This window comes from Octodon degus, unplaced genomic scaffold (genome assembly GCF_000260255.1).
Source record: "Octodon degus isolate 3935 unplaced genomic scaffold, OctDeg1.0 scaffold00006, whole genome shotgun sequence".
Classification (NCBI taxonomy): Eukaryota; Metazoa; Chordata; class Mammalia; order Rodentia; family Octodontidae; genus Octodon; species Octodon degus.
The window spans coordinates 18,873,264-18,888,215 of record NW_004524582.1 but is presented as its reverse complement, the minus strand read 5'-3'; positions in this window follow the sequence as shown (position 1 = coordinate 18,888,215).

The following is a 14,952-nucleotide window of genomic DNA, read 5'->3' as shown; positions in this document are numbered from 1 at the left end:
AATTCATAAAATAATATTTAGCATAAATGTTAAGCTAAAAAGTTCTGAGAACAATATAGTTTCAATTATGTAAAGCATATTTATTTTTGATGGTCAAAACTAAACACACAAGTGCTCTAATAGTGGCTATTTTTATGTAGTAGATTGTGTATGTGTTCTGTTGTACACCTTATGTGTTTATAAAATTTCCAGATACTGTAAAGTAATATTTTTGTATTTTAAAATGATCAATTCACTGTGCCCGTGCCTAGGTGGGCTGAGCAGATCACTGAGTCCTGGTGTGGTGACGCATACCTGTAATCCCAGTGCTGGGGAGGCTGAAAGAGGAGGATCACTATGAGTCTGAGCTGTGTAGTAAGACCCTGTGCCAAATGCATTAAAATCAATCAATCAATCAATCAATCAATCAATCAAAAAATGATCAGTTATAATAAATAACAAAATGTTTAAGGACCAATGCCAGAAAGTGGTCAAGTATCTGTTGCTCTATAGGCTCTTGATTACTAAACACTTACTCCTTTTCCTTAGTTCACATGGAAATGTGATAAAAGTAATTTGTAACTATTTTTGGTAAAGACCATTCCTGGTTACTGTGTGACAATTGCATGAGCGAATTGTAAATGCACAAAGGAAACCGTCCCCTAGACTCCCTTTTGTGTGGGTCAGTCTTATAATTGAGCACATCTTTTGAAAGAGTTTGTGATGATCAGAGATGTGATGATCTTTCAGACTAAGGCTTTTTATGATACTGAGCTTCCGACCTGACAGCTTCTCAGTGTGCCTGTTTCTCTAGTCCTGCTACCTACAGAGGCTGGAAAGGCAGCTTCTATACAGAACTGAAGACTTTTAGACGCATTGCTGCTAGTATTTTCCCTTAGGAGAAATGTGTAATTGTACTTTGATGAAGAATGGACCTTCTTCCCTACATTCTTCCAAGTGAATGCGATGTCACATCCAGCTGTTGGCTTGCTGGAAGACAAATTATTAGCATGTGTTTATAATTAAAGGCTGGAGTCTCTCCTTGATTAAACTATAATAGTCCTATTCTAAATTTCTAATGGTGTTTTGAGATAATTACTGATGAAGTTGATCATTATTACATTTTTAATCAAGAATTTGAAGAATTGACTAATATCTCCCTTTTCTTGAGTTTTCATCTTAGGCAAAGTTGTTAATAGGTGATAATCGATGGCCTGAATTACAGCTTTTTATGAGTCTGTCTTGATACTTTCCTGCTCATTTCACTGTTGAGGGAAAGTAATTTTAATCACTTATAATTTTAACTAATTTGAAATTAATTAACTTTATTTGATTATAAAATATACCCCACTCTTCTTTCCTGCCTTTCTTCCCTTATTCCTTTCCTTGTTTTCTTCATTCTTCTTTCCAACATTTACTTCTCTGTCCTTCCTATATTCTTCTTTTCCTTCTCTTAAATCATACAGATGTGCATGTTATAGAGATATTAGAGTGGGGAAAGAGTCTCCTGCAATTTATAAAATCTCAGAAAAATATGAAATTAGATTTATTTGGTTGTTGTAATGTAGGAGTTATCCTGTAACTGAAGAGAAGTTTAATTTCTAGTTAGTGTCTTTGCCTGACATGAAGATCAAAGTTAATAGAGTTAAGGCTTTTTCCTTTAGGACAGCTTTGAAAACATGTACATTAATTCTTTAGTTGTATTTCTTGTTTGAAACACATACAAAAAGTAATAAACATCATTCTCAGGAGAATTTTTATCTTCTTTTAGATTTTTTTTGAAGAGGTAAGCTTATAAATTAGAAGATATAAGCAATTAAGCTATAGAGATGATTATCTCAAAGAGATTTTCAGGGACTCACTTCCATGGCGTGTAAGTAAAGGTAATGGAGAAGAAAAGATTTAATGGATGTGTCCACTGAGTATACCTCAAATAACTTGAGACTGTCATTATATTCTTGGTATTTGGTTGAAATTACAATCCAGCATATATATTGTGTACTTATTTGTGTCCAGTTGTGCTCAGATAGGGTAATAATGCTACTTTGTCTGACTTTAGAAGCTCACCAAAGTGGTTTTGTGTCAGATGACTTATGCTTAATACTGAATTTTATGACATGAAAATATATTTCATGAAGAGGAGTATGATGATTAACCTTAATTATGTCAACTTGGTTGGCTTGGGATCCACCCAAAGGAGTAGTAAAGTATGCTTCCGGGTGTGTGTGAGTGGGTTGTGAAGATGTGGCCTTGGCCATTATGGATGATCCTTGGCCCTTCCTCTCCAGCACTGTGCCTGGCTCCACTTCCTGGTCACCATGAGCTAAGCATCTTTGCTCCTCATGCCCTTCTGCTATGATGTTTCTGCTCTGGAGTCAGCTGATACCAGGAAGCTCCTGGAACCACGAGTCACCTTAGAGCACTCCTCCTCCAGTTGTAAGTTAGTGTATGTCAGGAAAGGGGACACTTACCTGTACAAGGAGCAAGCCACTGTAGTTTAGGGCTCGGTTGAGCATCTTTATTTGTGATCAATGTCTTTCCTTTTCCCAAAGAAAAACAGTTTTAGAAAAATCTTCAAGTAAAATTGAATTAGCTTAAAGAAAATTAAACTTTACAAACACTCACATTTTTTAGACATATTTGTGTATTCACATGTGTACTGATAAGGATACAAAATTTTGAACTTTATTGTAATAAATTGTGTGCTTAAAGTTTTGAAAAAGTGTTGAATGAAACCCTTCTAACCTGTTTAATATTTTGTCAATACAGAAAGAAACTAAGTTTGTCCAGCTGAGTCCATATGTCACTTTTATTGACAGACTTGGAACAATATATTTTCATCTGCAAGAATCACTCAGATTCATATATCATCCTTGTCATGACTTGACAAAATTGGAGAGGTTATTTCTGCATCTTCAAGAAGAGCAGTTTTTCTGTTGTGTTCCTTTGGAACTCTTAAGGAGTTCTACTACTTCAGGTATGTTTCACTTCGAATGGAAGTAGATCAACTACACACCCAAATAATTAAACCTAGAGATAGCAGGCTATTTTATCTGGAAAGCACATCACTCATAATAAACTTGAAGATAAATCATATTTAAAGGCAATTGTGGAAACTGTCACAGAGTCTTGATTTCCTTGGTTACCAGTGACTTGGGATATCAGTAGTAAGCTTGGCTTGTTTACTACATTATAAGAAAGCATGCTTAAGATTGCTTGTGAACTGGCCAAATGAGCCCAACTTTTGCAAGTTCTTGGCAGTCATAGTTGAGGCATGCAAACAAATATAAAAAGTTACCTATTGTTTCTACTTGAGTACTCACCTTCCCTGATGGTAAAAATAGAAGGCTTAATTGTATGTTTTACACTTTCCATGCATTTAAAATTCTAAAACTCTCCTCCAGTATGCATTTGATATCAGTTGGACAGTAAAGCAGAGCTAGAGTCGAAGTGGTGAACTGGGTTTAGTAATATATAATCTTTGTGGCTTATCTGATTGGTTCATGAAATCCAAATACTGACTTCCATTTGAAAGTGGAATAGTGGACCCCTAAAATGTCCATATCATAATTCTCTAAACCTATGAATATGTTACTGTGATTGCTATCCCTGATATATTAATTTTGTTGGATTAAAAAAGAAAAATGCCTAGGGGCTGGGGAGATAGCTCAGTAGAATAAGCACCTGCCTGACAAGCACAGGGTCCTCAGTTCAATCCCCAGTAGCACGAAAAAATAAAAATAAAAATAAATAAAAACAAATGCCTAGCAGATTAGTTGAGTGCATTCCTGGGTGTGTAAGTTTCCTCATGGGGGTGGGGGCTGCCTTCAATACTACATCGAATCTCTTGTTGACTCCTCTCTGGCATTGTTTCCTTGTTCTGCTTTCTGACATCTGTGGATTGAGCCATTCTGCCCCACCAGAATGTGCTTCTGGTGTGACGTTTCTCCTGTTGCCTGGGACCTGCACTGAATTCTCTGAAACCGTGATCCAAAGTAAACATTTAAATGGTTGGTGTGAGTTATTGGATCCAACAATGGAAAACCAGAAATTACAGTTACTGTATATGGCAAAATAACTTTGCATTGCTGGTCTCAAGCTTAACAGGATCCTCCAGCCTCTGCATCTTAAGTACTGATTAGAGTCATTCACCACAGTGCCTGCCCCTTATAGTTTTATTAAGTTAAGGACTTTGAATTTTGGAGGTTATCCTGGACTATGGGAATGAGTTGAATGTAATCAAGTGATCTCAAAAGATAGAGACAGAAGGAGCCTTGACCACGGAAGTTCAAGAGCAGATGATAAAACAAATGTAGCAGTGATGTAATTTAAAAGGGAGGAATGCTAGTGAGGCAAGAAAGACAGATCCCAAAACGGTGGCAAAGCAAGAACACAGATTCTCCTGAGAGATCTGAAAGGGACACTGCGTGGCCAACATTTTAACTTTAGATTTGTACTTTTGAGAACTGTAAGATATTAAAAGTGTGTTGTGGAAAGTCAATTAATTTGTAATCATTTGTCAGAACTGCAATAGGAAAGGAACATGTCACTGCTTTAAGACTAGCTGAAATTGCAAGGCTTTTATTGTTTTTCTTCTCAGTAAAATATTGGTTTATAAATGGTAGGACTGGAAATAGACAGTATTAAGAGAAGGCCAACAGAGCATTTTAACCTTGTAGTGGTTGTGGCATTTCTGAGCTGGAAATATATTAAAGGCAAAGGTGGCAGGGAAGGAGTGGGAGCCTCCCACTTACTCAGAATGGAATCAGAGGTTACTCAGAATGGAATGGCCTTAACCAAGGAGATCGGCAACACTTCCTTTGACAAAGGCAACTAATCTCTTTGCCTGCTGTTAATAAATGATGCTGGAAATGACACTAGGTTATCTTTTAATGTCCTTCCCAGTCTTCACATTCTCCATATCTTAGATCTTTCATTTACTCATAAAAAAACGCCTAATGCACCAGAACATTGCATTAAGTTGCTGTCTGACTCTCAATACAAGCATTAAAATAAAAATACTATTGGAGAAGGAGAAAAGGATTTTAGTACAAATAAAGACCTTTCATAAATTGCTTTCTGAGAGCCAGGAACCATTCTAGAAAAATAAAGGGGAATTTTCTCTGGAGTTTGACTTTCTCCTCTTGGTGCTTTTCAAAGTCTTTCCATTGGACACTAATTGTTTAAGGCAATGACAAATATTTTGCTCAAATTTATGCATAAAATCATAAAAATACTTAAAAATCTGAGGCTAACCCCAGATATTTCACTATGTAGAGCATGATATTAAAGTTTACATTTATAATGGTTATTAGCAGAACAAATAAATCTATATTTCTGCTCCAGTGCTCATATAACTCAATTTTATATTTTTCATAAAATTGTGCCAATATGTATAAAAATTTACATTGGGAAAAAGAAATAAGTATTTATGGATGAAATCTGTGTGTTCTATACTCCAATCCTGTGGCAAAGTTAATATTCCTGGCAGATATAGAGCGATGAGCATTTAGATATTGGAAACCAAGTCTTACATGTACCTTGCCTATCAGCAACACTGAAGTCTCCACAAATGCATATTTCAGAGAGTGAGGCGAAGTGAAATATAAGAAGAAAGATATAATATAAAAGATTATATCATACTTATTAATGGATTATTGAAGCAGGAGCAAATTAAATAGATTTAACTACGCTTCAAATGGTAGTTTTCTAATTTATGTGAAATCAAATTTCAATAAGAATAAGTTTGCATAGATACTATATGCTTTGTATACGTGCATATTTTCCACTTATGACTTTTATGACAACAGCACTTCATAAAATATAAGGAAACAATTCTTGAGGGTAATATGTTTAGGATTTTACAGGGAGCACACAATGGAGATTGTAACTCATGCTTTTGACTAGATAGATATCAGAAATGGATATCAAAAGGGGAAAGAAAATGTTCAATTGAAGTCTGTCCCGATGGGTTTATGTAAAGGATACTTTGAGCCTGGTTGGGTCAATGTGTATCCTTGCTCTGTACACTTGTATAGGTAGCAACTAGTAGTGATGAGTGGGACAGATTCATCCACTCAAGCTCTTTTTACAATCTCCTGGTAAAATAAAAATAACTAAGGGCTGTAGAGCTAACTCACTGGACTAAGCACTTGCTTAGGCAAGTTCAGAGACCAGGGTTTGATCCTGGGTACCACATGCCACGCTGGCCCTGACCTCAGGTGCGCTGAGCTGGCCACCAAGACCGGACGTGGTGGCACACACCTGTAATCCCAGCACTGGGGAGACTGAGACAGGAGGGTCATTATGAGTCTGATCTGTGTAGTGAGACCCTGTACCAGATATATAAAATTTTTTTAAAAGTAACTATATGTGGACAAAGTAAAAAATGAATCAATTACCAATTATTGTAGTCTAATATTTATATAAACACAAAACAGACAAGTTCCATGTACATTATATTTACTATTTGGGTCTAAACTTTTCTAGAAGAAAATTCATGCAGCTATTATGTTACAAATGGTTATGTCACATTATCAAGCATGTTAAAAAAGTATCTCAATTATAATATCATACTCTAGATTTTTAAATGTTGGGAAATATTTAAAATGCACTATGTGCCATGTTTACTCTTAAGAACTTTAATTTTTTTTAATAATGTAGGTCAACACAGTACACTCAATTACTTATGAGTTTGGAATTATTATGTGCTCCATTATGTAATGAAGAAATTAAGTAACAGAGATAAAGTAATCTGTTCAAAATGAATCAAATAATAAAGTACTTAACTGGGATCTAAATCCAAGCATTCTGAGTTCAGAACCATATATACTCAAATATAGGCTAAAATACATGCTAAAATTTGTTATCATTTAACTAAGAATTTAGTACATTGCCATAAGATATTAAAAAGTAAAGAGAAAAAGTACAAGAGTGTAAAAGCAATTTCTAAGACCTAAATCATGATGCGATTCTTCAGCACAATCTAGCCACAAAAGACCAAGTGGCAGTTTGCATGGAAAATGCTCACTTAGGGACCACCCTCGTGGCTTTTCAGAACAGAAAACATATTTAAAAAAAGTTTCTGAAAATAGTCAGCAGCACACAACTATCCAGTTACTTACAAAGGCTGAGAATTAGAGTGCCATCCGATTTTCTATCATCGAAATTGATTTTGACAGTGGAAAAAAAATCAGTTATTCTAAGTTCTAAAGGAAAATGCTATTCCTTGCCAAAATATCAAGGACAACTGTGACACGGCACATATTTGGACATGCATAAATTCAAAATGTGCCTCTCATCTCTTAATGTGATATTTTGGAATGCACTTCAGCGAATTTAGGAGGAGATGCAGCAGCGCTGCAGCAGGGAGATTCAAAAAGCAAAATGAAAGACCTGAATAAAATGTGAAAGTACAGCTTTTAGCTGTGCAGTTGGCTCAGCCATGAGCATCTGTTACCTGAACTAACCTGACAGAAATAAAAATTAAAACATTTCAGATATACTTATGGGAAAATAATGATGCATCAAATCTGGGAAAATACAGGGCATTGTACTTCTTGGTGTACATCCTAAAAATCAGGAGGTGATCTTTTGATTCGAGAGGTTATGATCTGCCATTGAAGACAACATGTTAAATCTATACACACAGTGAAAAACATGATTGAAAGTAAATCTTCATAGCTTGGTAAAAATGAGCAAGGCAAGAAAAGTGCAATGGAAACTAATGTCATAATAATCATTTTATTTTAGGTAGGTAATATTACATTGTGTTTAAAATTACATATGGACATGTGAGCTCCTCATGTATGCTTGTGAAGATAACTTGCAGGATTATTAAAACAACCAAGTAGAAAGCAAATTAAGCCCATTAAAAATTACAGAGAAGTAGAAACCAATATATTAATTGGGTACCAGTTTGTGGTTGGAAAGTTTATTCATGTTCTTCTACTGTCTTACATTGTTCAATTTATAGTTTTATTATATTTAAAACAAAATTACACACTTGTGGAAGGGGTTTGGGAAAATAATAGAATTATACTGCTATGTAATGAGCTCATTGTGCCAAACAAAATCTAATATCATGTTCAAAAATACAGTGCTGAGTACTGTATGGAGAAGGCCCTCAGAGAAAAGCCCAGACCGTTAAATGGCACCATATGACTTACAGCTTAGAATACCATTTTAATGTTTAGATGCATGATGGGTCAAAGAGATAGAACATTAGCAACAAGAATTCAACAAGAAGTTTATTTTTATCATCTGTGTGAGTTCCAAGGTAGCTTGAACTCAGGGGAAGCAGTGGGTTTAAACAGAGGGCTGAAGAGACCAGTGAAGATCAGGAAGGTTAGGGGCTGGGGGTAAATTACTGCATAATATTAAGGAAAGGAGAATATTTATCATGATGGTGTGATGTTTCACACTGCATGGTGATATCCACAACAAGAAACAATGTAGCAAGAGAAGTAGTTTTGATAAAAAGAAAAACTAATGTCAATATTTTGAAATATTGAATGTAAACGCCTTAGACCATTTACTTCGCTGTATCAAAATACCACAAACTGGATAACTGAGAAACAACAAAAATTTATTCTTCTCAGTTCTGGAGGCTGGGGAAGCCCAGAACAAGTCACCAACGAATTCATTGACTGGTAAGGATCAACTCTAGGTTTGTAAACGTACATTCTTGCTGTGTCCTTGCATGGTAGAAGACAACCATCTTAGTTTCTTTACCTTCTTGTAAGAGCTAATCCTACTAAAGAGGGCTAAAACTACAAGACACAATAATTACTCACAAAGCTCAACTCAAATACTATCACCTTGTTGGTTAAAATTCCAGTCCATGGGTTTTATGGGACACAAGCATTCACACCTCATGGACCTCTTGCTCTTGGAGGCAGGTGTTGGAGACCCAACCCAGGGGATGGAACAGCGAGCTGAAGATACAGATTTGTTGAAAACTCTCAGGTAGCATTGTTTTCCAAAACAATAACCTTAGTGTGGGACCTGCTGTGATAATTAGGTATTTAGAACTTAATTGTCGGTCATCAAAAAATTGGGGCAAAGAGATATAATGATATCAAAGACATTTTGAGATCCTGAACTATTTTTTTCTAAGTCCCAATTGAAATTAGTCTAAAATTGATGATTTCTTTAGGTACATAGAGAGTTGAGTTGTAGTCTATATGCAAGATCTATCTGCATTCTGATTAGCTCCTTATTGATAGTTTACACAAGCCAGATAAGAAAGCAAATGCTGTCCTGGAACTAAAGTTTTCACTCTGTGTAGTCTATGACATGCTATCCTTTTTTAAAATTATGCACTTGTTACAGGGTCTCACTTCACAGCTTAGACTCACTGTCATTCTCCTGTTTCAGCCTCCCCAATGCTGGGAGTATAGGCATGCACCATTACGCCCTGTGTTGGTGGCCAGCATGGTGCAGCCAGGTATTGAACCCAGGTCTTTGCACTTGCCTAGGCAGGCGCCTAGATCACTGAACTACCTCCGTGGCTCTCTCCCTTGTTTTTCCATTTCATGTAGTAATGCCCAATATGTTCCTGATTTGAAGCAAATAATTTGCATTATTTACATTTAGTTCATTTATTATAATCATATTAATGTTAACAAAAGTATATCTTTAGGAAAGCTCATTGATCTGGGAGGAAATGTGGCAGGGCATTTTGGGAGATCTTTTAAAAATGATCCATATGTGCTGGATTGATGAGGGAAATTTTGGTCTGAGAAAATATTTGTGGTTTAGGCTGATGAGATCTTGCTCAGTTTACATCATGAGTGTATCCTGATTGCTGAAAATATAGCTAATTTTTGGCTTGCTTTTTATCCCTTCCTCCCTGGTTTGGATTGGACTACGTCTTCTCTATACATTTTGGAAACAACCCAAAATGAGATTCCTTTAGCAAATCCTGTGTATGTCATTTCCCCAAAAGAAGATGCCAAAATTGACCAGTTATGCCAGATAGGAAAATCTCAAAAGCCTCTCCAAATGTAAAATGATCACTGTCCCAAATGACTTTGAAAGCAGAGCGATATGAGATTTGTATGTTTTGCTTTACAGTGGTCAGATTGAAATGTGATTCATCTTGCTTTTCATTAAATACCAGGAAGGGAATAATCTAGGCTTTTCCTAGAACTTGATATAATCTGTTTCCAACTGTGTTCTGTGAGTGTAAAAGCATTTTGGATGATTAAAAAAATAATCTTCTATCTTTGATTTAGCCATAGCACACATGATCACAGTATGGCAGAGTTAAACTGTAAGGTTACCTTCCAGATAAATGAGTCTCTATTGTAAACAGAGAAAAATTTTGATTTATAAAATTGCATATTAAAAAGAAACAAATTCAGTTTCTGTTTAAAGTCCATGTTTTGATAAAACACTTTCAACTTAATATTTATTTGCTTATATGGAGTGGCACATAATAAACTAGTATAGGGCTTTATATGTGAGAATAAACTTGTTATTTAGTGACACAATTTAATAGCTTAGCTTGTGTGATAACCCACATTTTACTGCTCTACTTTAATTCAAAATTGTACATTACTTTCATCAGTCATCACTGTATCATCTCTGAGACCTTTATGTAATGGGTCTTTTGAGTACAGGACTGGGTTATGTGGTGGTTGCTCTTGTATCATACGTGTGTTTCCATGTTTCTAAGCGCACTATAAAACCTACTGAATGAAGTCTTAAGAGACCAAAAAGGCAAAGGCGATAATGGGGGACTTAGCCTGATATTACATTAACATCAGAATAAGTCAAAAATTTTAATGATTTGTGGGAACATGGAAATATTCAACTTTTGAGCTGAACTATCCTATTCTTCACAACTATCATAGTTTGTTGAATATTTCAGTACAATTTACTTACTCTTTACAGAAAGGTGCATACTACTAAAAGATACACAATAAAGTAAGATTTAGAATTGTTCTATGTACACATTGGAAATGAATGACATACTTCTGGTTAAGAGAATACCATTTGTTCTCCTTGATTTTTAGTTAAATTTTCAATGTGGGTAGTAGTTATAGTTATAAATATCTTATTTTGAATGACTGTGGTTGGTCCTATTTTTTAAGTAGCACAAAATCCCCTTACAAAATAAGTATGTTCATAGAGATATGCGTATCAGAAATGCCCAGACCATGTATCTTCAGTAATATTATATAATCAAATTATCCCCATGAGTTTGGGGTTAAACCAATAATAGCGTTAAGAATTATAAGGCTTGTATAATTCTGCAAGAGAAAGTAAACACAGGAAGTATAGAATCTTCAAATGGCTCTGAGAACTAAAGAACCTGAATATCATCTCATTTTTATAGACATTTGTTGGGCAAATCTTAGTAGGCCAGTCCAAGTAAGATAAAATCTACAAAAGTTAATTTAGCAAGTAGATTAGTATTGACTATGGAAAATTTTGACAACTTTAAAGTAGCCTGATCCTTATAAATTCCTGTATGGAAATAACTTGGAACTCATTTTTGACATTGAACACCATATTTAGGCAAAAATGTTCATACTAAAATGTTATGGTTTGTGTCTAGTTGTCCCTCCAAAGCCTCATGCAGTCGTGGCGGGGGGAGGGACTTCTGGAGTTTGTGATTAACACGTGATCCACTGGGATTCTGTGTGCTCCAAGACTGGTATTATGGATTTTAGTACTGCTGGAAATATGGGTGTGTGTACTTTCCCATATTTCTCAGGCAGAGAGCCTGAGAGACAGACTCTCTTTTGCTGCTAATGCTGTTACTCCTCCATTTGTTCCTCCTTTCTCTTCACTGCTGCCATGACCTGGTACTGTCTGCCATGTGCCGCTCTGCCTTGGAGCCAGCCTAGCATGGACTGCAACCTGTGAGCTAAATAAGCCTTTCCTTCCTTCATTGCGGGTATTGAGTATTTGTCCCAGCAATGAGAGAAGGGAAATAGAGACATAAAATCAACTCTAAGGAAACCTGAATAAGATTACAAAAGGATGTGCTCATTTATTTAAAAATCAGCATGGGAGACAGGGTGAGTATATCACAAAAACGTCAGGTTATATTTTGAATCTTATAACAGGGATGAACATTTCTAGTCCAAAACTATGAAATTCACCAAAATCTGAATTTTTTTAAGCAGTTGGGGGACTGAAGCAGGAGGATTGCCTGAAGCTCACGATCTACCTGGCCAACAGGTTGAATTTAAGCCCATCCCGCTGTATTGTAGGACATTGTCTCAAACAAAACAAAATAAAAGTCCTTCAGGCATTCTCATGTAAAAGATTAAGTCTCATATAAAAAAGAATATTAGATTGTTGACTTGGTTACTTTTCTTGTTACTGAGACAAAATACCCATCACTCAATACCCACTTATAGGTAGAAAGGTACACTGAGCTCAGTTTGTAGAAGTTCTGTCCTTCATTGGCTCACTCCAATATTTCATAGTCTGATATTCAGTGTAGCAAAAGAACATTCTACAACAAAAAATGTAGTAATATAAAGGCAATTTGTAAAATCAATTTGTATGGCAATGATTGACTGTCCAGTCAAATTGATAGTTAAATATAAATATATTTTATGTAACACTGCTTATATAAAAAGATCAAGCTACTTTAAAGTTGTCATGCTGCTATCTATAAGCATAATGACAGTTAATATGTTTCTGAGTATTTCATAAGAAATACACCAAAGAAAATTAAGATAAAAGAAAAGACTAAAGAGAACTGTCATGAGCATTTTAGTAAATGTCAGATACAATCCTTTTTTATTTTAAAGAAGTAAAAATAATAAAAATGATACAGAATTTCAAAAGAAGACAAGAAATTAACAATGTTTATTGTATCATACAATCAATGCAAAATTGATCAAACAATATAAGCACTAGCTGTTCCTTTCAAAAAACTAGTAGAAATAACGAGTACAATTACCTTAGCTATCTTGTATATATCTATATGTTTTTCCGTCTTTCTTTTCTCTTTCCCCCATCCAAGTTGTTCTTTTCTTTGAGTAGTTTCTTTCCCTTTCACAGTGTCTACTGTACCTTTTAGCTCTTATTTACTCTGTCAGTTTCTTACACTAGAGAGACAAAACTATGTTCACGTATGTGAGATAGATTCATTTCACTTATGAGTATGGTCTCTAGTTGCATCTGGTTACCTATAAAAGCCTCAAATTTACCTTTCTTTATAGCTGAGTAGTACTCCATTGCAAAAAAACCCACATTTTTTTTATCCATTCCTAAGTTGGTAAGCATTAAGCTTCTTTCCAAGATTTGGCTATGACAAATTGTGCTGTTATAAACATGGGTGCATATATATTGCTGTGGCATGATGTTTGTGTTTCTTCTGGGGAGATATCCACCCAGGAAATATCTGTGTTGAATGGAACCTCTAATCCTATTTTTTGAGGAATCTCCACACTGATTTCCACAGTGGCTGCAGCAGTTTACACTCCCACCAAAAGTGGAGAAGGGTTTCTTTTTCCCCACAGCACCTCCAGCATTTGTTCTTGGTTGACTTCTTGATGACAGCCATTCTTTCTGGGGTGAGATGAAATCTCAGTTTTGCTTTAATTTGTATTTCTCAAATGACCAATGCTGCTGAAGATATTTTCATATATTTATTTGCCATTTGTATTTTTTTATCTGAGAAATATGAATTCACCTTAAGTGTCTATATTTGGATTGGGTCAGATAGAATTTTATCATTAGAACTAAAATCAGTTTGGATAAAGTATGAAATATAAAAGGAAAATAAGATGGGCCTACAGACTGCTTATTTATACAAAATAGAATTTTAAATATCTACTACCTTCAGTTATGTTCAAGGATTGAGGGATCGGACCCAAAAGAGTTTCTATCAAAGTTGTTCAATGTAGAAAACAAGTGGACATCACTCAAAAGGAAAGTCAAATAAGAATGTTATATATGTAAATTAGTGCAAAGATAATAATTAGGAAAGTCACAGCAGATTGGAGCTGGGGTGTGGCTAAACCTTCACTCATTGTGCTTTGAGTGATCCTGGCTTCCACTTGAAGTGCAGCAGCCTAGCGAAATGCATATTTGCTTAAACATCAGAAAGATACAGTAAGAACAAGAGTGAGCACAAGACCAGAATGAGAAGGGGACAGAAAATGGCAACACAATATTTTTGAAAGATGATTGTAGGTATTATAGGAGAAAGAATCAGCACACTGGCACAGTGACAGAATAGAAGACAGCCACCTTCATCCTCTTCACACACACACGCACGCACGCACACACGCACGCACACACTCATGCACGAGTGCACACATGTGCACAGAACAGTGAGCAGACAGCAATCAACTCACAAAAATAGTCCTGGAAGGGCACAGGAGTCAATTAAGCACCTGTGGCCACCCAGGAGAGCAAGAAATGAAAACTCATTGCTCAGAAAGGACCCCTGGGAAGACTGGTGTACCTGAGACATCTGGATGGGGAAACATGGGTATAAAGTTCTGATTAACCAGTAGGATTATAAGTGTAGCTTCTTAGGTAATATTGATCCAATGGGGAAGCAAGTCATGTAACAAGTGTACATTTCAAGAACAAAGAACTTTTCAGGAAGGGATGGGTTAGGGGATCTTGGTGACCCACTCAGTTGACTGGCATTGTCATTCCATCTTTACCTTAGGGTTTGGTTTCCAACAAAAAGGCCTCTGGCCTAGTCCAAAGGTGTCTGCATCTTTTGTATTTACTCTCTTCAGGTCCTAGCCTTGTCAAACTGCCAGTATTTTTATGTAACTTGGCTGTCTATGATGATATGAGAGTAAAATAAGTAGCTAGTAAGAACTCCAAAGAAATGACCATTCATAAATTACATGATAAAGAATTTGTCATCATTCGATTTGACTTGCAAGGAAAATGAAAATGAATTTTTTTAAGCTGGAACAAAATGATGCTAATTCATGACATGAAAATATATTAAGAAGGTATGCTAATCTATAATAAAGA